Below are 25,433 nucleotides of genomic sequence, written 5' to 3' on the forward strand. Positions count from 1 at the left end.
GGGGGAAATACAGTGTATTGTGGCTCTCTGTAAGATGGCAGTGGAGGATCATGGTTTGTCCAAATAGAAGGGTTGAACTTGAGAATTGGCCAAATTAATAGGAAGATTACTGAGCTCGGGTCTGGAGGATGCAGGATTTATTAAGTCCAAATGTCAAGCTGGGAACCACATTAATTTGTTGAGCAATTTGGAGAGCAGATAAAAACGGGTAATAGAGGGTCTAGGATCTAATATGAAGGTGCATCTTCAAAGCCAAGTTAGCCAATCTAATTGAAATATGTGAATCATGTAACCATATATAATAACAATAATTCTAACAGAAGTATAATTTTAAGTCTACATTATTGACCTTGTTGCCTTTGGGTGAGGTTCCTCATTGTCAGTACCAACATGGAAAAGTTGCACTGCAAATTCTTGTTGTTGAGCTTACCCCAGAAGGAAAAAGCAGTAAAAATTGAGAAATGACTGGTACTGGTACAAACTGATCTTATGTACCTTAAAATGGAACTACCAGTCATTTCCAAGCTTTACTAGCTTTTCCTTCTGGGAGTTAATCAAAGATAATGAATTGACACTTCAAACAATGTAACTATATTAGGCTGTTTACTTTTAGAAATTCAAATGAAACCTCAATTCTACTTTAGCAGTTTTCGTGAAGTCGGGCAGCTTCTTAGAGCTGTCCTACTGTGTTCAACAATTGGCTGCACACCCTCTTATTTGTGAGTTAGCCTTCTATAGGGTTAGCCTTCTGTACAAGTCATTTCTCACCACTTTTATTATAATGTCCAGAGTCTTATCAGCAGATCTATCTTTTCAGATTTTTCATATTCTCTGTGGGAAAGTGCATCCATCACCAAAGGATTGGCGAACTGTTCGTGATTTATAGGAATAAATTTCCAATTCCAAGTCAGCCTTGGGCCTCTTGATTGGGGCTCCTGCTGCCTATGTAATTGGACCCAGACCAATTTCCACTGCAAAGTGACCACATTCAATCCCTGAACACATATTAAGCTGAAAATTACTATTGGCAATATTATCATACCAAATTCAACTCACCGCTATTTTATTGGTGGTGCTAACCTATTTAATTTAAATGATTATTGGCTCTGCAAGAATAGCACAGAAATGAATTTGACCCAAGTGTGTAAAACACTCTTAAGATAAAATTATCCTCAGTAAGTTTTAATTTGTTCAAATTCTTTGCCATCTGGTGGGCCTTCAATAACATCTGCGCATCAGCTCATCCTCTCCTCTTATTCCTGCTATAACAACATTTATATCACAACAAAAACAAAAATTGCTGGAAAAACTCGGCAGGTCTGACAGCATCTGTGGAGAGAAAGAGTTAACGTTTCGAGTCCAAATGACTTTTATTCAGAACTAAAGAGAAGTACAAAAGTGGTGAAATATATACTGTATAAGGGGAGTGGGACAGATGAAGCTGAATAGAGGGCCAGAGATAGGTGGAGGCAAAGGAAAGATTGCAAAAGATGTTATAAACCAAAGAAGTGATAGGTGGAGGCTCAATTTGGTCTACAGCATTTGCTGCTCCTAATGCAGTATCCTCTACACTAGAGAGGCCAAATGCAGACTGGGTGACTGCTTTGTGGAACACCTTCAGTCTGTCTGCAAGCAAGACCCAGACCTCCCTGTCACTTGCCATTTCAACACACCACCCTGCTCTCATGTCCACATGTCCATCATTTGCCTGCTGCAATGTTCCAGTGAAGCTCAACGCAAACTGGAGGAACAGCACCTCATCTTCCAATTAGGCACTTTGCAGCCTTCCGGATGTAACATTGAGTTCAACAATTTCAGATCATGAACTCTCTCCTCCATCCTCACCTCTTTTATCAAATATTTATTTTTTAATCTTTATATACATATTTTTACCACCTATTTCAATTATTATTTAAAAAATTTATTTCCATTCATTGTTTTATCCCCACCTTTTAGCTTATTTTGATCCTTGCTCCCACACCATCCCCTCCCCCCACCACAACCCGACTAGGGCCATTCTGTCACTGCCTCATCCTGCTTTCTACTCTTAATGTGACCATTAGCAGCTCCTTTAGCCAGTATCATCACCATCAACACCCCTTCAACCTTTGGTTTATAACATCTTTTGCAATCTCTCCTTTGCCTCCACCTATCTCTGGCCCTCTATCCAGCTTCATCTGTCCCACCTCCCTTATACAGAATATATTTCACCACATTTTTACTTCTCTTTAGTTCTGAAGAAGAGTCATCTGGAGTCGGAACGTTAACTCTATCTCTCCACAGATGCTACCAGACCTGCTGAGTCTTTCCAGCAATTTTTGTCTTTGTTTTGGATTTCCAGCGTCCGCAGTATTTTGCTTTTAATTTGTATTTATATAGTGCCTTAAAAATAGGAGAACATCGTAAGTTGCTTCACAGAAGTGTAATCAGGCAAAATTGACAGTGAGCCAGAAAAGAGGGTTAGTTTGTGTGACTAAATGCTTGTTAAAAAAGGTCGAATTTAAGGAAGGTTTTAAGGAGAAAGAGATGGAGAAGCAGAGAGGTTTAGGGAGGGATTTCTGGAGATTAGGGCCTAGCTGGCTGAAAGGATGACCATTAATGGTGGGGAAATGGTGTAGAAAATTTACAAAAGGCCAAAGTTGAAGGAATTTGTAGAATTATTGGAGGGTTATTGGCTGGAGGAGGTTATCGAGATAGGAAGGGGCAAGTCCACGGATGAATTTGAACATGAGGTTGAAAATTTCAACATTGAGGCAAATGAGAGCTTGAATAATACTGCTGCGCTTATCCTGTGGAAATGTAAAAACCCTGTGTTATTCACTTAATGTAATGAGAAGGCTCAAGTTTAAGAAATCATAAAAAGAACTGAAAAGACAGCTAGAACAATTTCTTATGGTGCAGTGAACATAATGTGGAAGTGAAAGCCATATAAATTATGGTAAAAAGAAAATTAATAGCAGGAATATTGAAAGGTGTGAGAAGCAAGCAGAAGAGTGGAATTAGTTCAGGTTGTTTACATAGAGGAAAACACCTGTGCAGATATGATAGGCCGAAAACTTGTTTAGCACTTCAGCAAGTTCTATCCGAGAAATGGCAGTTAGGAGAATGGGCAAAGAAGTGACAGATGGAATACAATGTGGGGAAGTGTAAGGTCATGCACTTTGGTAGGAAGAATAGAGGCACAGTCTATTTTCTAAATGGGAAGAGAATTCAGAAATCCAAAGTGCAAAGGGATTTGGGAGTCCTAGTCCAGGATTCTTAAGGTTAACTTGCAGGTTGAGTTGGTAGTTAGGAAGGCAAATGGAAAGTTGGCATTTATTTCGAAAGGACTAGAATATAAAAGTAAGGATGTGCTGCTGAGGCTTTATAAGGCTCTGGTCAGATCACATTTAGGATATTGTGAGCAATTTTGGGCCCCGTATCTCAGGAAGGATGTGCTGGCCCTGGAGAGGGTCCAGAGGAGCTTCACGACAATGATCCCAGGAATGAAAGGCTTAACATATGAGGAACGTTTGAGCTTTCTGGGTCTATACTCGATGGAGTTTAGAAGGATGAGGGGGGATCTGATTGAAACTTACAGAATACTGAAAGACCTGGATAGAGTGGACATGGGGAAGATGTTTCCATTAGTAGGAGAGACTAGGACTCGAGGGCACAGCCTCAGAATAAAGGGAAGACCTTTTAGAACAGAGATGAGGAGAAACTTCTTTAACCAGAGAGTGGTGAATCTATGGATTTCATTGCCACAGAAGGCTGTGGAGGCCAGGTCATTGAGTGTATTTAAGACAGAGATAGATAGGTTCTTGATTGGTAAGGGGATCAAAGGTTACAGGGCAAAGGCGGGAGAATGGGGTTGATAAACTTATCAGCCATGATTGAATGGCAGAGCAGACTCGATGGGACGAATGGCCTAACTTCTGCTCCTATGCCTTAGGGTCTTATTATGGTCTTATGGCAGTCAGGTCCTATGTATGTCACAGAATCCCAAGTTGCATATATCAAAAGGTGCCTAATGCCTCAAACAGGCAGGGTCTTTGACCAGCAGGCCCACGTGAAAGTGGCAGTAGGTCGATCACCAAGAAGAATAGGGCAGCTTTCACGACCAAAGTGCTTTACAGTCAATGAATTACTTTTGAAGTGCATTCACTACTATAATGTGAGAAACATGGCAGCCAATTTCTATACAGCAAACTCCAATAAACAGCAATAAGATAATGACCAGGTAATTTGTTTTTGTGATGTTGATTGAGAGATAAGTATTGGTCAGGACACTGGGGACGATTCTGGTCATCTTCAAAATAATACCACAGGATCTTTTACCTCTACCTGAGAAGATCAACAGGGTCCCAGTTTAACAGCACATCTAAGAAACTACAACATTCTCTCACATTTGGAATGTCAGCCTTGACTTTTTGTGCTCAAGTCATGGAGCAATACTTGAACACACAACATTCTGACCCAGAGGCAACAGTGTTACCAACTGAGCCATAACTGATAGCCCAGTCCATTGCTATCTGCTAATGCTGATTTAAGCAGGTTAAATTCAACCCCAGGAGATCAGAGAATGAATGTTGAGAATTCCACTGGGCCTTAAATCACTCTTTTTAAGAACCTGAAACCTGCAGATCTCCTCATCTCCCTTAGTTTTTCCTTTGTCTTATAATATCCAGGCTTTCAAAATGTAAGCTTTGTGTCTCTTAATCCGTTGTTATAGATTCTGATATGCCTGCAGTTTCCTACTGTTCTTTTAACATTTCTTTGGCCCATGTTCTTTCACCTTGATTTCTACTTTTTTAATAAAACTGTTTTTACTAGGAAAGCAATATCCCTTAAGGTTTGTTAATTTCAAGTGTATGTCCTTTGCTCAAAGTCTAAGTAACAAAAACAATGCTTACATCTCCATCATTTGTGCCTCTCAGCATTTTGAAAAACTGAGTCATGGCCCCCTTTCAAACAGGCTTAGCTCTGCAAGTTCCTTGTCTTAACTATAGTCAGTTCATTTATAAACATTACTTTAAGTAAGGGGGATGCCATCATTTCAGGATGGCAATAAACTCTTCAAAAAATATGATTATGCAGCAAATGTTACCTCAGGGGCTGCATGCAACATGTAAAAGATGAGCATTTCACAATTTGATCAGCTCTTTTAAGGGGCCAATCCTCCAAAGCCATCGAAGATGTTTTGAATGATGCATTACACTGGGCACAATATATATTCAAAGGAGAGGAGGGACCAACTCAAAATGTTCTCCTTCAAGGGATAAGTCATAACCTTTGAAATAATAGAACATTAAAAAAAAGTTGTCTCTCTTTATTTTTCTATGATAGTGACATATCTGTTGTTGTCCTTTCGCTTCAGATGACTGCTTTGACCTTTAATGTTGCTAATGTTTGATTTTGAGGCTTATCAAATTGAGGGATAACTGCACTGGGGAATTACATAGTGGTCCTCTGTGCATCCAGTAATAGTACTACCAGATCAGGCGCACAATGCAAAATTCTTCCCACAGTTGTATTTTTTTGTCTCCCAACTTCAGAAATATCCCCTGTTGTAAAACTGACATCTTCATTGTGGCATCCTTTTGTTGGTGATTAAAATTAATGAATTAATGGTGTATTTGTGCAGAGTTTTGTACACTGCGATTTGGATTGAGACAAACTGAACAATTTTTGTTTAGGTATTGTACTAATTATAGTTTTGAGAAATGTAGGACTGTAGCTTTAAGAATAATCTGACGACATTCCACATGGATCTGGAAAGCATCTAAAAGACTGAACTTGTAATTTCATGACCTGTGTAAATATTGTAGTCATGAAATAAATATCCTTGTGAATACAAAATGTGCAGATAAGTTAAAGGGGGAAGAATGTAGTAATTATAGCTTTGATAAATATAGGAATGTAGCTTTAAGAATAATCCTGTGTTGTTAGATCACATGACCTGTGTTAACCAATGAGTAAGAAGCGCAGGGAACCTCCAGGAGGGAGTTCTTCTTTAGTTATAGAGTTATAGAGTTAGATGCTGCTGCTGTTGTCTTGTAAATAAAGTCCAATGCTTCCACCAAGAAAAGTTGCCTGGAAAATCAACAAGATAACAGGCATCATGGCAACTTTATAAAGTGAAGATCCTGAACCCCTTTACCTAGGCTGGAATCTAACCAAAGATTCCAGAGACAAATGTGGGTGAAATCTCATGCCCTTTAAAAATGAGTGAGGGATGGAACATCTTCAGGTCCTGACCCTACATTTCCTATTAGTGCGCTCATCTGGGAAATCTTTCCAGACCCTGCCAATTAAGAGAGCTCCAGAGGCCCCAGATCCAATCAGAGTGCCTGAAGCCTTAATGACCTAATCCCACTGGAAGAGGTGGTTGCTGCTGCTGCAAGATGGTAATCATGAGGCCAATTTTATCTAGAGGTGCCCTCTGAAGAGGCTTGTGATTTTTTAGAAGTTACCTGTGACCACAGCTGCCAGGCCATGCCTGTTGAAGGAAAACCCCTCCACAGATGGCCAGCAGGCACAGCTGTGACCCACAGATCAATTCTGTCCTGGTGGGGTGGGGTTGGTGGGTGGGTGGGAGAGAAAAGAAGGCCTCAACAGGCCCAAACACCTGGCCAGCAGGCACCTGCCAGACTTCAGACTTTGGCCTCAGTGGTGGGTTGGTAGAAGTGGGGATGGTTGGCGGGGAGGATGACTGCCTGCCCGGATGATCTAAGTAGCATCCCTAATCATCTCAAAATTGGGCATTTAATTATTCAAACTTGCTACCTGCCAGAGGCGGAAACATGTCAGACCACTGACCCAGTTCCCTCATTTCTAAATTTCCCACAAGTTCTGCCTTCAAGCCCTCCTCTGCAGGATATGGAAGATACCACCCAAAGCGTCCTTAACAATGTGATTTTTTTCTATAATGTTTTAAACATCTAATTTTTTTATATTAAAAAACGTTATAGACAATTCTCTGATTTTTTTTAAATAATAAAATTGAAACTGAACATAGGTATTTAACCATCCAACTAATAGAATAGAGTGTAGTGGCAGCCTACAGGAACTTATTTAGTGTCTGAGATTCTATGAATCTAACCCAATTACACAGTTCTGAAGTATATGGTAAGTAAAACTGACTGCATTAAAACACACGATAAGCATTTCTTGGTAAAATAGAATGACAATCAGTTTATACGCCTAGAAATATTCACAGTTTTGCTGTTGTCAACTGTTTCAGTGACTTTAATTTTCGCTGGTAAGCACAACTCTCAGATAACATTGTCAAAAATGAAATAAAGTTATGTCATTGAATATTAAAGTAGTAAGTGAGTGAATGCCAAAACAAATTCTTTGAATTTCATGCTGCTATTACTAAACAGCCAATTAAATACATTTCATTCTATGAAGCACTGAAGTACTGCTGACCTGAAAATTGCAAAAATTAATAGAGCATATGATGTTTGGGTTTGCTGAACTACAAAGTGATTTTTTTCAACTGCTGAGATAGTGATTATATTCTCCTATGTATTTTAGATTTTAACTTTAAAAGCAGTATTTTCCTTAGTTCTTTAATTTTAATTTTTAAAATTTTAAAACTGTAAAGCAGGAAATCCCTCTTTAAATTAGGGAATATAATCAGGAATATTGGAACTGCAGCAGGCCATCAAGACCCTTGAGCCTGTTCCACCATTCAATGACATTGTGGCTGACATGAGACCTATTTCCACGTACCCACCTCTGTCCTTGTCATTTGATACCTTTATCCTTTGAAAGAAAATATATCATCTGTTTCTTTGTTAATATATCATCTGTTTCTTTGTTCTCACTAAGGTGACAGTTCTGGAAAGGACTTGTTCCATTTGTATGTAGCACCTATAAGGCTGCCAGCAAGCATTCCCACAAAAACTGTGACATAACCTAGTGGTAGTGCTGACTTCTGCACCTTAAGGACACTTCAATGTCAGTACATGGCTGAGCAGCATTGCTATATCACATTCCATGCTGATCTCAGAGGGCCAATTTGCTTAACTTTTATTTCTAAACTCGTCCCTTCCTCTATTGAAGGGACTAACTCATGGTGAAATAGAGTTACCTGATTGCCTTCTGCCACATCACTCAGATGGACATTCTTAATGAGTCAGGCCACGTATTGCCAACTCATGCCCAAAACTAATCTGCCTTCTCCAATGCTTGCATGTTACAATTCCAGATGGGGTCACTGCACACTCAAGAGGAGGAAATGTGGAAGACCTTTTACTCTCTGGCTTAGAAGCGCTAAATTAGTTGTCACACTCTATCCACTAATCAGCAGAGGCTAACATAAGGACATAGGAACATAAGAAATAGGAACAGGAGTAGACCATTCGTCCCCTTGAGCGTGCTCAGCTGTTCAATAAGATCATGGTTGTTCTTCTTGTGTTTCGATTGCCACATTCCCATCTAACCCCGATATCCTTTGATTCCTTTGCCTAACAAAAATCTATCTACCTCTGCCTTAAAAATATTCAATGGTCCCCACCTCCACCACATTCTGAGGCAGAGCATTCCAAAGTCACACAACCCTCTGAGAGAAAAATTTCTCCTCATCTCTGGCCTAAAAGGGCAACACCTAATTTTAAAACAGTGCCCCCTAGTTCTGGACTCACCCACAAGAGGAAACATCCTTTCAACATCCACCTTGTCAAGGATTCATTCAGGATTTTGGCCTGAATCTTTTGGTCGGCATGTGGGAGCGGGCTCCGCTTGCTGACGCGTAAAATGACTAGTGGTGACGTTGAGCGTGCATCCTGATGTCACTGCGCATCATTCTGATCTTCAGTTTACTGGGCGTGCACCAGAGTCAGCTGTGCGCCCACCCAACTGTCAAAGGCCTATTAAGGCCATTTAAATAGCAATTGAAGTAATTAACATGGCTGCCCATCCAACCTTAATGTAGGTGGGCAGGCAAAGAGCCCAGGCGGCCTTTGCATTTTTCATGGAACCTGATCCACGGGCGGGATGAGGTTTCATGAAGGTTTTAAAATTTATGATAAATTTTTAATAAAATTCATAGACATGCCCCAGCTCATGTGACACTGTCACATGAGGGGACATGTCCAAATAATTTTTTGAAATCTTTTATTCGCTTTTTCACAGTGAAATTATACTCCCTGAGGCATGGAGCTGCCTCAAGGAGATTTCTGTGCTCTTTCGCAAACATACAGAAAAAGTACAGGCCCCGACTCCTCCTCCTCCACCCCATCCACACAGGGAGCACTCAGTGCCTTAATTGGCTCGCCCGTGTAAAATGGTGGCGCGCAGCCGATCACGGGCAGCAATCAGCTTTGTGTCCGTCCATGCCCGCTCAGCACCCCCACTCCCCAACGATGAGAAAATTCTCCCCCATGTATACTTCAATCAAATCACCCCTCACTCTTCTAAACTCCAGTCGAAACAAGCCCAGTCTATCCAACCTTTCTTCATAAGACAACCCATTCATTCCAGGTATCAATCTAATAAAACTCCTTTGAACTGCCACCAATGCTGACTGCGGCTTGACAGAGACTCCCAGTCTGTAAGCTCTCCAACTGCAGAAGGGAGAGCAATTTTATGTATTTTTCAAAAGTATATTTTATTTTCACTTAGTACATTCCCCACTGTTGCCACATTTCCTTTTTCAGTCAAGCAAGAATAATTGATCCAAAATAGCTGACAGAAAAATGAAAACCTGATCCTAACAGGCAATTTTCTGTCATAAATGCAGTTCTCCAGTGTCATGTGTTACTCCATGGTGCAGTTTCACTGCAGATGCTACACAATTATTCTGATTGCATATCCATAAAAGGATTTTGAAGATTAAGTATTTCAGGATTATTTATCTTTTCTACACTGATGTGAATTGAACACTTCTTCAGCTGCTTGATGAATGCTTTAATATGGTGGTTACATGATGGAAGTTACTGCTCAGAATTAAATTTCCTCTGCCTGACAGAACTGGATGTATCCCAATATTAACCTGCTCATTTGAGCAGGATACCCAGAGGAAGCAAGTAAAGTCCTAATTTAAATATGTAGATTGGGTTCATTGATGTTATCAGGACCACACCCTATAATAAACTTGGTGTACTGGACAAGTTTCTTACTTGAAACAGATAACTTTATTTACAGAGCTCTTGAAGAAGCTATATGCTTGAACAAGGTCCACTGAGATTACCCACACTTAGGGCTGATTCGTCAGTATAATCACATGACCTTTAAAACAGTAGGAAAGGTTTTACCCACAATCACTACATTTCTCCTCCTTTAATTTTTTTTACATTTCTTATTTACAAGACTATATTAATCCACAACATATACATACATAGACAGGTCATGCAATTATAGATTAAGTCTCTGAGGAGGTTTTCTAATCTGGTTAGAGCAACATAGCTCTATGACTTGAGATTCTCCCACTGGATTGCCATGATCAGGAACTGCAGCATCAGGGACATCCTTAGACAATGGCAGTTCAGAATTAATTAATTCAACAGAGACATCAGGTATGTCAATTCTATCTCGATCTGGCACCTCAGGGATTAAAGGTTCAACATCAATTACAGGTTGAAGAACTGGCTGTTAGACTGTCCCTCTACTCCTTAGATGATCCACATGTTTTCAAACAATTCAGTCTTCCACTTCCACTTGGTATGATAAAGGTCCAGTTTCAGAGATGATTATACCAGGAGCCAAACTAAGACTAGTTCCAAAATTTTGCATGAGGAATGTCTCTTCCACAGTAAATTTTTGAGCTCTGCTATGAATATCATCAATCACTTTCTGACTACTCTGGTTCTTCTCTACCTCCCCCTCTAAGTTTGGAAACACCAGACTTAACCTTGTACAAAGGTGTCTCTTCATCAGTAATTCAGATGGTGTTGAACCCTGAAACATTGACTTCCGGTAGGCCATGTGTACTAAAACAGTGGCGCAGCTTTTCAATAGCTGCACATGCTATCGGTGATCTAGTTTCATACACATCCATCCATTTAGAATGCGCATCGATGATCAATAAAAACAAATTACCTAAAAATGGACCTACCTGGCCTATGTGTAGCCTAACCCTGGGTCGACCAGGCCACTCCCACGGATGCAGTGGAGCTGAAATGGGCAGCTTCTGTTGTTGCTGACAATAGAGACAATGTTTAACCATTTTTTCTATATCACTGTCTATACCTGGCCACCAGACATAGTTCTCGCAAGCATCTTAATCTTTGAAATACCTGGATGCACACTACAAAGCTCTGTCAAGAGTCGTTCTCTTCCTTGCAAAGGGATGACTCTTGATCCCCACAAGCTTTCATCTTAGTGTAAGATTCCACCTTGAAAACTTAACTCAACTTTAATGTCATAGAATGGTCTTCTCTCTTCAGGGACTGGTGCATTCAACCTTTCTTGCAATACCTGGTCTTGGACCTTTGGTAAAATTGGTTTGCCCAATCAGTTTGTCCAATTCTTTATTTGCTTCACACAGACTGGCGAAGAGTTCAGGAAATTCAACACAAGTACAACTTCATGTGGCACCGAAGCATGTACAATGCCATCTGGTAATGGAAGACAATATTTGCTAGTTGCACACCCAGACGGTGCATAAAGGTGTACTCATACGCTGACAAAATCAAGGCTCATTGTTGACTTCTGGCAGAGCCTATCGGCGAAATTGCTTTATCTTCACTAAATAATCCCATTAGTGGCTTATGTTCTGACATTATGGTGAAATGTCGATCATGCAGATATTTATGGAATTTCTTTACTTAAAATATTACTGATAACCCTTTTTTATCAAGTTGTGAGTAACCCTTCTTGGCTGCAGAGAGGGTTGTGGAGACCTAGCCTATTGGCCTTTTGGCTTTGACTTCTGCCTTTTCTTCTGTTTGCCACAGAGTTTGGACTCATCCTTAATTTTGATTTCATAGTCGGCCAAATTTCTCTCTGATGAAATCTTAGCTTGGTTCAGTTTGGTGATTGAGCTACCCATGGCTTCTCTACCTACTTGCATCTTGGAAAGTTCCATGACTTTTCTTTCTAATGCCTCCATTGTTTCAATCAGCTGATTCTTCAGCTCTTCTGTCTCCTTCTTGTGTCTTTTGGCTTCCTCCTAGAACATTGAACACTGTTGAGATTTTTCTGCCAACTGTTTCTTCAGTTTGCTTAGAGTGGTACTGTATTTGTTTTGCTTATTTTCATGATTTCCTTGTAGAACCAACTCTGACCTGAGGGATCCTTGCATCCTGTGAAGGTCTTCTGATTCTCCATTCTTATTCCAAAATACACTATCATATTCTCTTATCAACTCAGGATCTTTTCCTGTTCTCCCTTGAAAAAATTCTGAGCAGTTGAGCTTAACTTTTTGTAACCAATCGTGGCCCAAAAGACTAGGTCCTTCACTTGTTATACTGATTACTAGTAGCTGGGCTGTCTGTTGTCTATAGTGCACAGCTACAATGACAATGCCTTTTACCTGTGTTGCCTCTCCAGTGTATGTCATCAGTTGAGACACTGGTTGCTCCAGATTCAGTGGCTGGCTACCTTCACTTAGGTATTTAAATGTGTGTTCTCCCACCACTGTGGCCAGTGTTCCTGTGTCTACCACAATGACTAGAGGCTTCCCATTCATTTGAAACATGATGCTCTATGTACTGGCTCCAGTCTTCCATAGACAAGTCATAAGGGTCGATTCTGCTGAAGAGTGGCATGACTTTTCTTTCTTTCCTTAAGGATTGATGTATTCACATTCACAAAGCAAGGTGCAGCATCAGAGCTATTTATCCTTGTCACCAATTGTAATAAATTTGGTGTACTGGACAGATAACTTTATTTACAGAGCTCTTGAAGAAGTGACATGCTTGAACCAGGTCTATGACTAGAAAGCTCCGCCCCTAAGATTACCTGCACTTAAGGCTGATTTGTCAGTCAATCACCTGATCCCTAAAACAGTAGGAAAGGTTTTTCCCACAATCACTACATATCCACAATTTCATATTTAGACCTAGGTGAGGCAGCATTGGCAACTCCTTGTGAGGCTAACTAGTCAGGAGCAGGGTTCTGGTTCAGAAGGGGCCAGAAGGCAAATTTAAAAGCTTTGTTTTGGGTTTCCTTCTGGCCAAGATGGGTAGGAGGGTTACCACCCTCCCAGTCAATGTCAGTTCCTTTTTTCCCCTCCTGATCCATGACAACATCCTTCCATCTGCCAAACTTTGTACAGGTTTTCCATACTCTCGCCCCATTGCTTAGTTCCTGGCTCTAGCCTTCTGCCACCAGGTGCCTCCTCCTACCAGCCAGATTGCCACTCTGACCAAGTCTATGACAGACTTTTATTAAAAGAGATCCTGCCTGCTCTACTGTACTGGGCTCTCCTGCATCCTTTCTGACCCACCCCAGGCGCCGCAGGAAAATCAAGGCCAATGTGTCAGAACTTTTAGTATGCAACTTGTGAAGTTCAATAAAAAAGTAAAATAATTCTCTGTCAAAACAACAGTTTGCTTCTGTCAATGTATAACCAAAGTGCCTTGAATGGTTAATGCCACATGATTGAATTACCCAACTACTGCTTCAATGTTAATGTATCTTGCTTAGACTTTATTGTTACTTCCAAGGAAAACACATTGATGAGAATAACTAAGTTATGTAAATAGCACGAATGAGGGCAAAAAGTTCAAGTGTCAGTCAAATCTTCAGAATCAAACTTGTCACCTCAGGGTTGCGAGTACAATAATCCATCATGATAGTGGATTGGTGACCTTTAGGCAACAGAAAGAAGTGCCTCATTTGAAACAATTATGCATGTCCCAGTAAAAAACGTTGACCAACATTCATCAATTTGTATTCTCTAATAATTATCAGTAAAAGTAAATTCTAATCTCTGTAAATTAGGCTTAAAAATAAGACTGCAGCGATAAAACAATGGTGCATCAGTATAATGGATTAACCCTTTGTGTGCAGTTTCATTCTCTTTTGAAAACAAGACTCATCCCACCATCTCCAACTTTAAATCATTTTTTCCTAGGACAGGAATGATGGTGGAGCTTTTAAACTGCCTCTGTCTTCACCTAGAATGGTAATTTATCCCTTTCTTTCAGATGGGAGGATGACTTTGTATGTCTTATGGAGTTTACTAAAAAGGCAGCAACATAAGGCTCAGCTCACGCAAAGATATAGTTTTAACAACAGGTTTAATGAATTACAAAACAAAAATACTTGGAAAAACTTAGCAGTTCTGGCAGCATCGGTGGAGAGGAGCACAGTTGACGTTTTGAGTTCTCATGACCCTTCAACAGAACTAAGTAAAAATAGAAAAGGGGTGAAATATAAGCTGGTTTAAGGTGGGGGGGGGTGGCAGTTGGGACAAGAAGAGCTAGGTAGAGGGCCAGTGATAAGTGGAGATAACCAAAAGATGTCACAGACAAAAGGACAAAGAGGTGTTGAAGGTGGTGATATTATCTAAAGGAATGTGCTAATTAAGGTTAGAAAGTAGGACAAGCAAGGTACAGATAGCCCTAGTGGGGGTGGGGTGAAGGAATTGAAAAAGGCTAAAAGGTAGAGATAAAACAATGGATGGAAATACATTTAAAAATAATGGAAGTAGGTGGGAAAAGAAACATCTATATAAATTATTGGAAAAAACAAAAAGGAGGTGGAAAAAATCAGAAAGGGGGTGGGGATGGAGAAGAGAGTTCATGATCTAAAATTGTTGAACTCAATATTCAGTCCGGAAATCTGTAAAGTGCCTAGTCGGAAGATGAGGTGCTGTTCATCCAGTTTGCGTTGAGCTTCACTGAAACAATGCAGCAAGCCAAGGATGGACATGTGGGCATGAGAGCAGAGTCGAGTGTTGAAATGGCAAGCGACAGGGAGATCTGGGTCATGCTTGCAGACGGACCGAAGGTGTTCTGCAAAGCGGTCACCCAGTCTGTGTTTGGTCTCTCCAATGTAGAGGAAACCGCATTGGGAGCAACGAATGCAGTAGACTAAGTTGAGGGAAGTGCAAGTGAAATGCTGCTTCACTTGAAAAGAGTGTTTGGGCCCTTGGACGGTGAGGAGAGGGGAAGTGAAGGGGCAGGTATTGCATCTTCTGCGGTTGAATGGGAAGGTGCCATGGGAAGGGGTTGAGGTGTAGGGGGTGATGGAAGAGTGGACCAGGGTGTCATGGAGGGAACGATCCCTATGGAATGCCACCAGGGGTGGTGAAGGGAAGATGTGTTTGCTGGTGGCATCATGCTAGAGTTGGCGGAAATGGCGGAGGATGATCCTTTGAATGTGGAGGCTGGTGGGGTGATAAGTGAGGACAAGGGGGACCCTATCATGTTTTTGGCAGGGAGGAGAAGGTGTGAGGGTGGATGCGCGGGAGATGGGCCGGACACGGTTGAGGGCCCTGTCAACCACCGTGGGTGGTAAACCTTGGTTAAGGAAGAAGGGGGACAGAGGAACTGTTTTTGAAAGTGGCATCATCAGAACAGATGGAACAGAGGTGAAGGAACTGAGAGAATGGGATGGAGTCCTTACAGGAAGCGGGGTATGAGGAGCTGTAGTCGAGATAGCTGTGGGAGTCAGTAGGCTTGTAATGGATATTGGTCTATCACCATAAATTGAGACAGAGAGGTCAAGGAAGGGAAGGGAAGTGTCAGAGATGGACCATGTGAAAATGATGGAGGGGTGGAAATTGGAAGCAAAATTAATAAATTTTTCCAGGTCTCAACAAGACCATGAAGCAGCACCGAAGTAATCATTGATGTACCGGAGAAAGAGTTGTGGGAGGGGGCTGGAGTAGGACATGGAACAAGGAATGTTCCACATACCCCATAAAGAGACAGGCATCGCTGGGGCCCATGCAGGTACCCATACCCACATCTTTTATTTGGAGGAGGTGAGAGGAGTTAAAGGAGAAATTGTTCAGTGTGAGAACAAGTTCAGCCAGACGGAGGAGAGTAGTGGTGGATGGGGATTGTTTGGGCCTCTGTTCGAGGAAGAAGTGGAGAGCCACCAGACCATCCTGGTGGGGGATGGAGGTGTAGAGGGATTGGACATCCATGGTGAAGAGGAGGCGGTTGGGGCCAGGGAACTGGAAATTGTTGATGTGATGTACGGTGTCAGAGGATCACGGATGTAGGTGGGAAGGAACTGGACAAGGGGAGAGAGAAGGGAGTCAAGATAGCGAGAAATGAGTTCAGTGGGGCAGGAACAGGCTGACACGATTGGTCTGCCGGGACAGTCCTGTTTGTGGATTTTGGGTAGGAGGTAGAAGTGGGCCGTCCGAGGTTGGGCGACTATCAAGTTGGAAGCTGTGGAAGGAAGATCTCCAGGGGAGATGAGGTCAGTGACAGTCCTGAAAACAATGGCTTGATGTTCAGTGGTGGGGTCAATATCCAGGAAGAGGTAGGAGAAAGTGTCTGCGAGTTGACGCTCAGCCTCTGCGAGGTAGAGGTCAGTGCGCCAAACAACAACAGCACCATCCTTGTTAGCAGGTTTGATGACAATGTCAGGGTTGGACTTGAGAGAACGGAGTGCAGTAAGTTCAGAGAGAGACAGGTTAGAATGGGTGAGAGGAGCAGAGAAATTGAGATGACTAATGTCACGACGACACTTCTCAATGAAAAGATCAAGAGAAGGTAAGAATCCAGAGGGAGGGGTCCAGGTGGAGGGAGAATATCGGAGGTCGGTAAAAGGATCCGTTGAACTGTGAGAGGACTCCTGCCAAAGAAGTGAGCCCGGAGATGAAGGCGGCGGAAGAAGAGTTCAGCATCGTGTCGAGCCCGAAATTCATTGAGATGAGCGTGTAAGGGTATGAAACTAAGTCCTTTGCTGAGCACTGAACGTTCAGCGTCGGAGAGGGGAAGGTCAGGGGGTATGGTGAATACACGGCCGGGGCTGGGATTGAAAGACGGGATGGGGACAGAGGGACAGGCGGGGGTATCACAAACCTCAGTTCACAATATTTTCTAATGAAACAAGTGAAAAAGAAGTTTAACTTCCATTACCTATGCCTTGTTGCTTTGTAGCAAGCATAGATAGAAATCAATGCTGGAAATACCTGTATTAAAATGTGTGCTGAATTAGCATTGCTTTGCAGTGTAGTAAACTAATCACATATGACCATTTAAAGGCAGTTCTGTGTCCTGCCTTATGCTGGATTGCAATTTTGGCAAAGAAAAGGGTTATTTTATTCTGTTGAAATTGGGTTTGAAGTTTTATTGACAACTGAGACTTATGTCGCCATACATGATTCTCTTTTTATAATTGTTCTGTTTATTTTTGTCAACTGTTAAATATGACAGCTCATAATCAGTGTTAATTATACTCTGATGAGCTGAAACTTCATTTGCAGCTTTTGAGATCTCTGCTTGCCTCTGTTTTGGTCAGAAGAAATGATACATGGAGATGATTTTCATTTTTGTGATTAAGGAACCTAGCTGAAAAGCTGGGGTCCACATCCTGTGCACAGCAAAGACTGGAAACAGAAACAGAGAAGATAAAGTAGATCTGGAAGTAGTGAGTGGGTGTCGCAAAGCTTTAAAAACCTTGGATGTTGGTTGGTAGAGGGTAAACAAGGTAGGGAGGTCAAAGGTTCTGGGGTGTCAGGATAAAATGGGCCTGGGCACTATGGTGATGCTTTGAAATGATCCTGTTCTTTAGATGGTTTAAAGTCAAGTCTGGCTTAGCGTATAATGCTTTTCAATTTAGCTGGCTCAGCAAGACTCTATTGTGCTGCTACAGGCATGAGTGCCTGCACTGCAAGTTCCCAGAATTTGGGATGGGGTCAACAGGAGGGTACATGAAGCAACAGCCATTGGACCTGTATTGCTGACAAAATAGCAGAATTTCTTTCCATCTATCTCTATTCAAATTCTTGACTCACATCTGCGTCCTCACTTAAATCAGCAAGGACAAGAATTTTAGTCCCAGCTTGTTGCTTCATTGTTAAAATGTGCATTTAATCAATTCGGAGGATCCTGCCAGGATAATTGTCACATTTCATCTGGGATTGATTGCTGCAGCAAGAACAACACACACATTTCCTGCATCCTTAATGTAAGAAAATAGCCCAAGGTACTTCAAAAGGCATGAGGGAAACATTTATGGACCCTAAAAAGGAGAGTTAAGAAGGTTGTGCAAAGAGATAGCTTTTAAGAAGACTTGAAGGAGCAAAGTTGGAATGGATATCGATATCAGGAGGGATTTCCCACATATAGGACTTCAGCAGTAGAATCTATGGCCATCAATAGTGGAGCATGAAGGGAAAGGCTTCAGAAGTGGCTGGATTCAGAAAAATGGCAAAATTGGGAGGTTGTAGTGCTGAAGAGGATAGGAAGCAACATCCCCATGGAGACATTTAAAGACAAGGCTGGACCCTTAAAAACCACAGAGGCATACAAGTGCTAAGATGATACTGCTGAGGATCTCTGCAACTGACTCTGCATCAGTTTGTCAGGTAATAGGGGAGGTCCCTTCATTTTAATAGTATGGGCAGATACCTATATCCTCAAGAATTCATATAGGGTACCCACCCACTGAAGAGGCCAGGAAATCCATCAAAGAGCAGCTTGGTAGTTGGATGCCAGGTTACCACAGAAATAAACCCTTTTTGATGAGGTGGCTAAAGTAAGGGGGATGTCTATGTTATTTATATGGACCTCTAGAATACATTTGATTAAGTCCCTCTTAAAAGACTGGTAGATAAAGTTGAAGCCCATGGAACTGTAGGCAAATTATTGACTTGGTTAAGAAATCAGCGGAATGGCAGAAGACAGAGAGTGGGGATAATGATAGGATATAAGACCATAAGACATAAGACATAAGAGCAGAAATTAGGTCATTCTGCCCCGCGAATCTGCTCCACCATTCAATCATGGCTGATAAGTTTTTCAACTCCATTCTCCCACCTTCTCCCCGTAACCTGTGATCCCCTTACCAATCAAGACCTATTTACCTCGGTCTTAAATACACTAAATGACCTGGCCTCCACAGCCTTCTGTGGCAATGAATTCCATAGATTCATCACTCTCTGGCTAAAGAGGTTTCTCCTCATCTCTGTTCTAAGAGGTCTTCCCTTTACTCTGAGGCTGTGCCCTCAGGTCCTAGTCTCTCCTACTAATGGAAACATCTTCCCCATGTCCACTCTAATCAGGCCTTTCAGTATTCTGTAAGTTTCAATCGGATCCCACCTCATCCTTCTAAACTCCATCGAGTATAGACCCAGAGTCCTCAAATGTTTCTCATATGTTAAGCCTTTCATTCCTGGGATAGTTTTCGTGAACCTCTTCTGGACCCTCTCCAGGGCCAACACATCCTTCCTAAGATACGGGGCCCAAAATTGCTCACAATATTCTAAATGTGATCTGGACCAGAGCCTTATAAAGCCTCAGCAGCACATCCCTGCTTTTATATTCCAGTCCTCTCAAAATAAATGCCAACTTTGCATTTGCCTTCCTAACTACTGACTCAACCTGCAAGTTAACCTTAAGAGAATCCTGGACTAGGACTCCCAAGTCCCTTTGCACTCCAGATTTCTGAATTCTCTCCCCATTTAGAAAATAGTCCATGCCTCTATTCTTCCTACCAAAGTGCATGACCTCACACTTCCCCACATTGTATTCCCTCTGCCATTTCTTTGCCCATTCTCCTAACCTGTCCAAATCCTTCTGCAGCCTCCCCGCCATCTCAATACGACCCGTCCCTCCACCTATCTTTGTATCATCTGCAAACTTAGCCAAGATGCCCTCAGTTCTTTCATCTAGATCATTAATGTATAAAGTGAAAAGTTGTAGTCCCAACACTGACCCCTGCGGAACTCCACTAGTCACCAGCCGCCATCCTGAGAAGGACCCCCTTACCCCCACACTCTGCCTCCTGCCATACAGCCAATCTTCTATCCATGCTAGTACCTTGCCTCTAACACCATGGGCTCTTATCTTACTGAGCAGCCTCTTGTGCAGCACCTTGTCAAAGGCCTTCTGGAAGTCGAAGTAGATAACATCCATTGGCTCTCCTTTGTCTAACCTACTCGTTACCTCCTCAAAGAATTCTAACAGATTTGTCAGGCATGACCTCCCCTTGATGAAACCATGCTGAATTTGCCCAATTGTATCATGCACTTCCAAGTATTCTGAAATCTCATCCTTAATGATAGACACTAAAATCTTACCAACGACCGAGGTCAGGCTAATTGGCCTGTAATTTCTTGTCCTTTGCCTCACTCGCTTCTTAAACAGGGGAGTTACATTAGCGCTTTTCCAGTCCTCTGGGACCCTCCCTGACTCCAGTGATTCCTGAAAGATCACCACTAACGCCTCCACTATCTCTTCAGCTATCTCCTTCAGAACTCTGGGGTGTAATCCATCTGGCCCAGGTGATTTATCCACCTTCAGACCTTTCAGTTTTCCTAGCACCTTCTCCTTGGTAATGGCCACCATACATACCTCTGCTCCCAGACTCTCTTGAACTTTGGGGATGTTACTCGTGTCTTCCACCATGAAGATGTAAAATACCTATTCAGTTCCTCCACCATTTCTTTGTTCCCCACTACTACTTCTCCAGCATCATTTTCCAGTGGCCCAATGTCCGCTTTTGCCTCTCTCTTATCCTTTAGATGTCTAAAAAAACTCTTGCATCTTCTTTTATATTACTGGCTAGTTTACACTCATATTTAATCTTCTCCCTCCTTATTTCTTTTTTAGTTGTCCTCTGTTGGTCTTTGTAGGCTTCCCAATCCCCTGGTTTCCCACTGCTCTTCGCCGCATTGCATGCTTTCTCTTTAGCTTTTATGCTGTCCCTGACTTCCCTTGTCAGCCATGGTTGCCATGTCCTTCCTTTAGTATGCTTCTTCTTCTTAGGGATGAATTTTTGCTGTGTCTCCTAAATTATTCCCAGAAACTCCTGCCATTGCTGTTCCACTGTCTTTCATGCTAGGCTCATCTCCCAGTCAATTCTGGCCAGCTCCTCCCTCATGCCTCTGTAGTTGCCGTTATTCAACTGTAATACTGTTACATCTGATTCCAGCTTTTTCCTCTCAAATTGCAGGGTAAATTCTATCATATTATGGTCACTTCCTCCTAAGGGTTCCTTCATCTTAAGCTCCCTTATCAAATCTGCCTCATTACACATCACTAAATCTAGAATTGCCTGTTCCCTAGTGGGCTCCACCAAAAGCTGCACCAAAAAGCCATCTCGTAGACATTCCACAAAATCCTTTTCTTGGGATCCACTACCAACCTGGTTTTCCCAGTCTACCTGCATATTGAAATCCCCCATGATCATTGTAACCTTCCCTCTCTTACATGCCTTTTCTATCTCCTGGTGTATCTTATGCCCCACATCCTGACTACTGTTCGGAAGCCTGTACATAACTCCCATTATGGTTTTTTTACCTTTGCGGTTCCTCAACTCTACCCACACAGATTCTACATAATCTGACCCTACGTCATTTCTTGCTATCAATTTAATTTAATTTCTTACAAACAAAGCAACCCCACCCCTTCTGCCAACCTGCCTATCTTTTCAATAGGATGTATATCCTTGGATATTTAGCTCCTAGTCCTGATCCCTTGCAGCCATGTCTCCATGATGCCCAACCTGCCAATTTCAATCTGCGCTACAAGCTCATTTACCTTATTTCATATACTGTGTGCATTCAGATACAACACCTTCCGTCCTGTATTTCCCCTCCCCTTTCTCATCGTCGTCCCTTTATCTGATGTGCTTGAAGTTAGATTCCTAGCCCTTTCCAAACACTCTGTCCTATTTTGTGTTCTGGGGACTCCAATAGCCTCTCCAGGGCTCTCCTTTCTTTTCAGTTTTTTCATAATTTTCCATAAATTTGAATCCACCCCCCCACACGCTGACCTGCTGCTTTGTTTCCCATTAGTCATACTTCTTGGAGTTTTACCCTTCCCTCCCCCCCCCTCACTTTCTAGTTTAAAGTCCTGTTGACCACCCTATTTACCCTTTTCGCTAGAACATTGGTCCCAGATCAGTTCAGGTGGAGACCATCCCAACAGTACAGATCCCTCCTGTTCCAATACTGATGCCAATGCCCCACGAAATGGAACCTCTCTTTCCCGCACCACTCCTTTAGCTGCATGCTTACTTCCCTTATTCTCGCATCCCTATGCCAATTTACACATGGCTCGGGGAGTAATCAGGAGATTATAACCATGATATGATGAGTGATGTCCCATATTGGTCTGTGTTGGGTCCTCAACTAGTCACATATCTACAGATCCAATTTTTTGATAGCTAAATGTACAAAGGGACCTGGGTGGCCTTGGACACCAATCACTGAAAGCAAACATACAGGTGCAGCAAGAAGTTAAGAAGGCAAATGGTATGTTGGCCTTCATTACAAGAGGGCTCGAGTGCAAAAAATGAACTATCATAAGTCCAAAAATTGGTTTCATTTTTCAACCCATCTCTTAATCTTTACTACATTTAACTATACAAACAAAACTATTACTCTATAGTATTAACCATGAACATATATACACAAGTCTTTTGTACAAGTTAAGTTCAATCCAATCCATTTTCCACTTGCCAATATCCAAGTTCTTTTGGCCAGAATTTTCCCTTTGGCGATTTGGGGGCGGGGCCCGCTCGCCGACGGGAAAATGATGCGGGATGACATCGGGAGGAATCCACGACGTCATCCCGGTCCATTTAAATTTTCAGGAAGGCGGGCGGACAGCGAAATCAGCTGTCTGCCCACCGACCTGCCAATGGCCAATTGAGGCTATTGACAGGGTCATTAAGATAACTAAAGGCCCTGCCTGTCCAACCATAAGGCTGGCGGGCAGGCCAGGAGCCCCAGCGGGCTTCTGATAATACTTGAAACCTCATCCACTGGCGGGATGAGGTTTCATGTCCGTTTTTAAAAACTTTAATAAAGCTTATGTCATTTTTATTAACATGTCCCATCTCGTGTGACATTGTTACATGAAGGGGACATGTTAATAATTTTTATATTTTTCTATTTTGACACTGTCAGTAATCTCCCTGAGACACCACCTAGTCTCAGGGGACAGTGTGCTCTTTGGCAGTTGGGGAATCCCTATCCCTCCTCCCCCCGCACAGGAAGTGCATAGTGCATAGCGCTTCCTGTCAGGTAGGCCGCTGGGCGGGCCTTAATTGGCTCGCCCACTCAAAATGACGGTGGGCCCCATTTCGGAGTTCAGCTGCCACCTGCCACAGAGCCGGTAGGGCCCGCCCACTAAGTGAGGGCAAAATTCTGCCCTTTGAATTTTAAGCTATTGACAGTACATCCACAATCAAATTTTCTCGTCCAGCCACATGCATAATTTGTAAATTGAACGCTTGCAGTAATAAACTCCACCGAAACAGTCTTGCGTTTCTGTTCTGAAACTTTTCCAGAAACTTCAAAGAATTGTGGTCCATATACATATAACTGTTTCTGAAGAATTGTTTGCAACGTATACTTCAAAACGCTGCAAAGCTAGCACCAAATTGAAAGTTGCTTTCTCTATAGCTGAGTATTTCTTTTGGTGTACATTCAACTCCTGTGAGAAATATCCTATTGGATTCTCAATTCCTAGTTCATTTTGTGGCAATACAGCATGAACACTGACATCACTGGCATCAGTCACCAAATTAAACTCCTTTATATGATCAGATGCTGATAGGACAGGTCTAGTTAGTATCACAGTATCTTGACAGTGCAAAAGGAGGCTATTCAGCCCATCGAGTCTGCACTGGCTCTCTGAAAGAGCATTCCACCTAGTCCCACTCCCCTGCCTTATCCCCGTAACATTGCATGTAGCAATCCAATTACCTTTTGAATACCTCAATCGAACCTGCTTCCATCATTCTTTCAGGAAGTTTGTTCCAGACCCCAACCACCCTCTGGGTGAAAAATGTTTTCCCCCACATCATATTTACTCTTTTTGCCAATCAGTTTAAATCTGTGCCCTTTAGTTCTTGATGTTCTCTTAAATGAGAACAGTTTCTCACTATTTATGCTATCCATACCCCTCAGGATCTTGAATACCTCTGTCAAGTCTCCTCTCAGCCTTCTTTCTCCAAGGAAAATAGACCCAGCCTCTCCAACTGATCCTCATAGCTACAGTTCATCATCCCAGGAATCATTCTTGTGAATCTTCTCTATATTCTGTCCAATGCATTCACATCTTTCCTCAAGTATGGCACCCAGAGCTGGATGCAGTACTCCAGATGAGGCCTAACTATTGTCTTATACAAGTTCAACATGACCTCCTTACTCTAGTGCTCAATGGCCCTATTAATAAAACCTAAGATACGATATGCTTTATTAACTGCTCTCTAAACATGCCCTGCCATCTTTGATGACATAAGTATGTATACAACAAGGTCCTTCTGTTCCTGCACCTCCTTTAGAGGCTCTCCCTTTATTTCATACTGTCTCACCATATCTTTCCTGCCAAAACAAATCAGCTCACACTTCTCTTCAATGAATTTCATCTGTCACTTGTCTGCCCAATCCACCAACATACCTATGTCCTTTTGAAGTTCAAGACTATCCCTATCACAGTTGACAACATTTCCAATCTTCGAATCATCTGCAAATTTTGAAATCATGCCCTGAACACCACAGTCTAGGTCATTAACATATATGTCAGGAGGAACAAGGGTCCCAACACTGACCCCTGGGGAACAACGCAACAAACCTTCCTCCAATCTGAAAAAAACACGTTTATCACCCCTCTCTGGCCAGAATTTTCCTGTTGGTGTGCGGGGGCGGGCCCCACACGCCAACGCGATATTTGGGAAGGCGTGCGCGCTATAAGTTTGGATGTGCGCCCACCATCAATTAACAAGTCAGTTAAGGCCCTTGAGGCAGCAATTGCTTTCAATTTTTCGCAGCCCATGTGATCTTCAGGACATGGCACGGGCGCAACAGGCAGGCGGGTAGGAGACATTTGCATAAACCTCATCCATGGATGGGATAAGAGGGGCGAGTGGGGTTGCAAATGTGATGTTTCAGGGATTTAAGTGCGAAAGTAACTTTTACTTGCCAGAGTGAGCAGGAAGACTTCAAAACTCATACCAGCTGCTAGGACAGGAGGAAAGCCTTGGAAAATCATTTCTGGGACCTGCAGCTTTCAGGAAGCCTTCCCTTAGCCTGGGAATGGGAGTTGTGCTCTCCACTGGAGGCCCATCCTCTGAGGAGAAAGGGAGAGCCAGAAGGGGGAGGAAGCCAGGAGTCCATATTTAGCCTCCAGGGGAGCCACCTTTGGGAGGAGAAGTGCAGGCACAAGGGGCACAGGGCCAATAGGAAGTGCAAGGTGGAAGAGGCCGCACAAGACGCCAATATCCTGCTGCCAGGGTTTACAGGCGGCGAAACAGCTACCTCAATAAATCTGAGATGCAGTGCTGAAGGATGCTCCATCTCTCAAGGGAGACAGTCACTTCCATCTGTTAGATGATAGGCCCTGAGATCTCTGCAAACTGTG

The sequence above is a fragment of the Carcharodon carcharias genome, chromosome 1 (assembly GCF_017639515.1).
Source record: "Carcharodon carcharias isolate sCarCar2 chromosome 1, sCarCar2.pri, whole genome shotgun sequence".
NCBI classification, from domain to species: Eukaryota; Metazoa; Chordata; class Chondrichthyes; order Lamniformes; family Lamnidae; genus Carcharodon; species Carcharodon carcharias.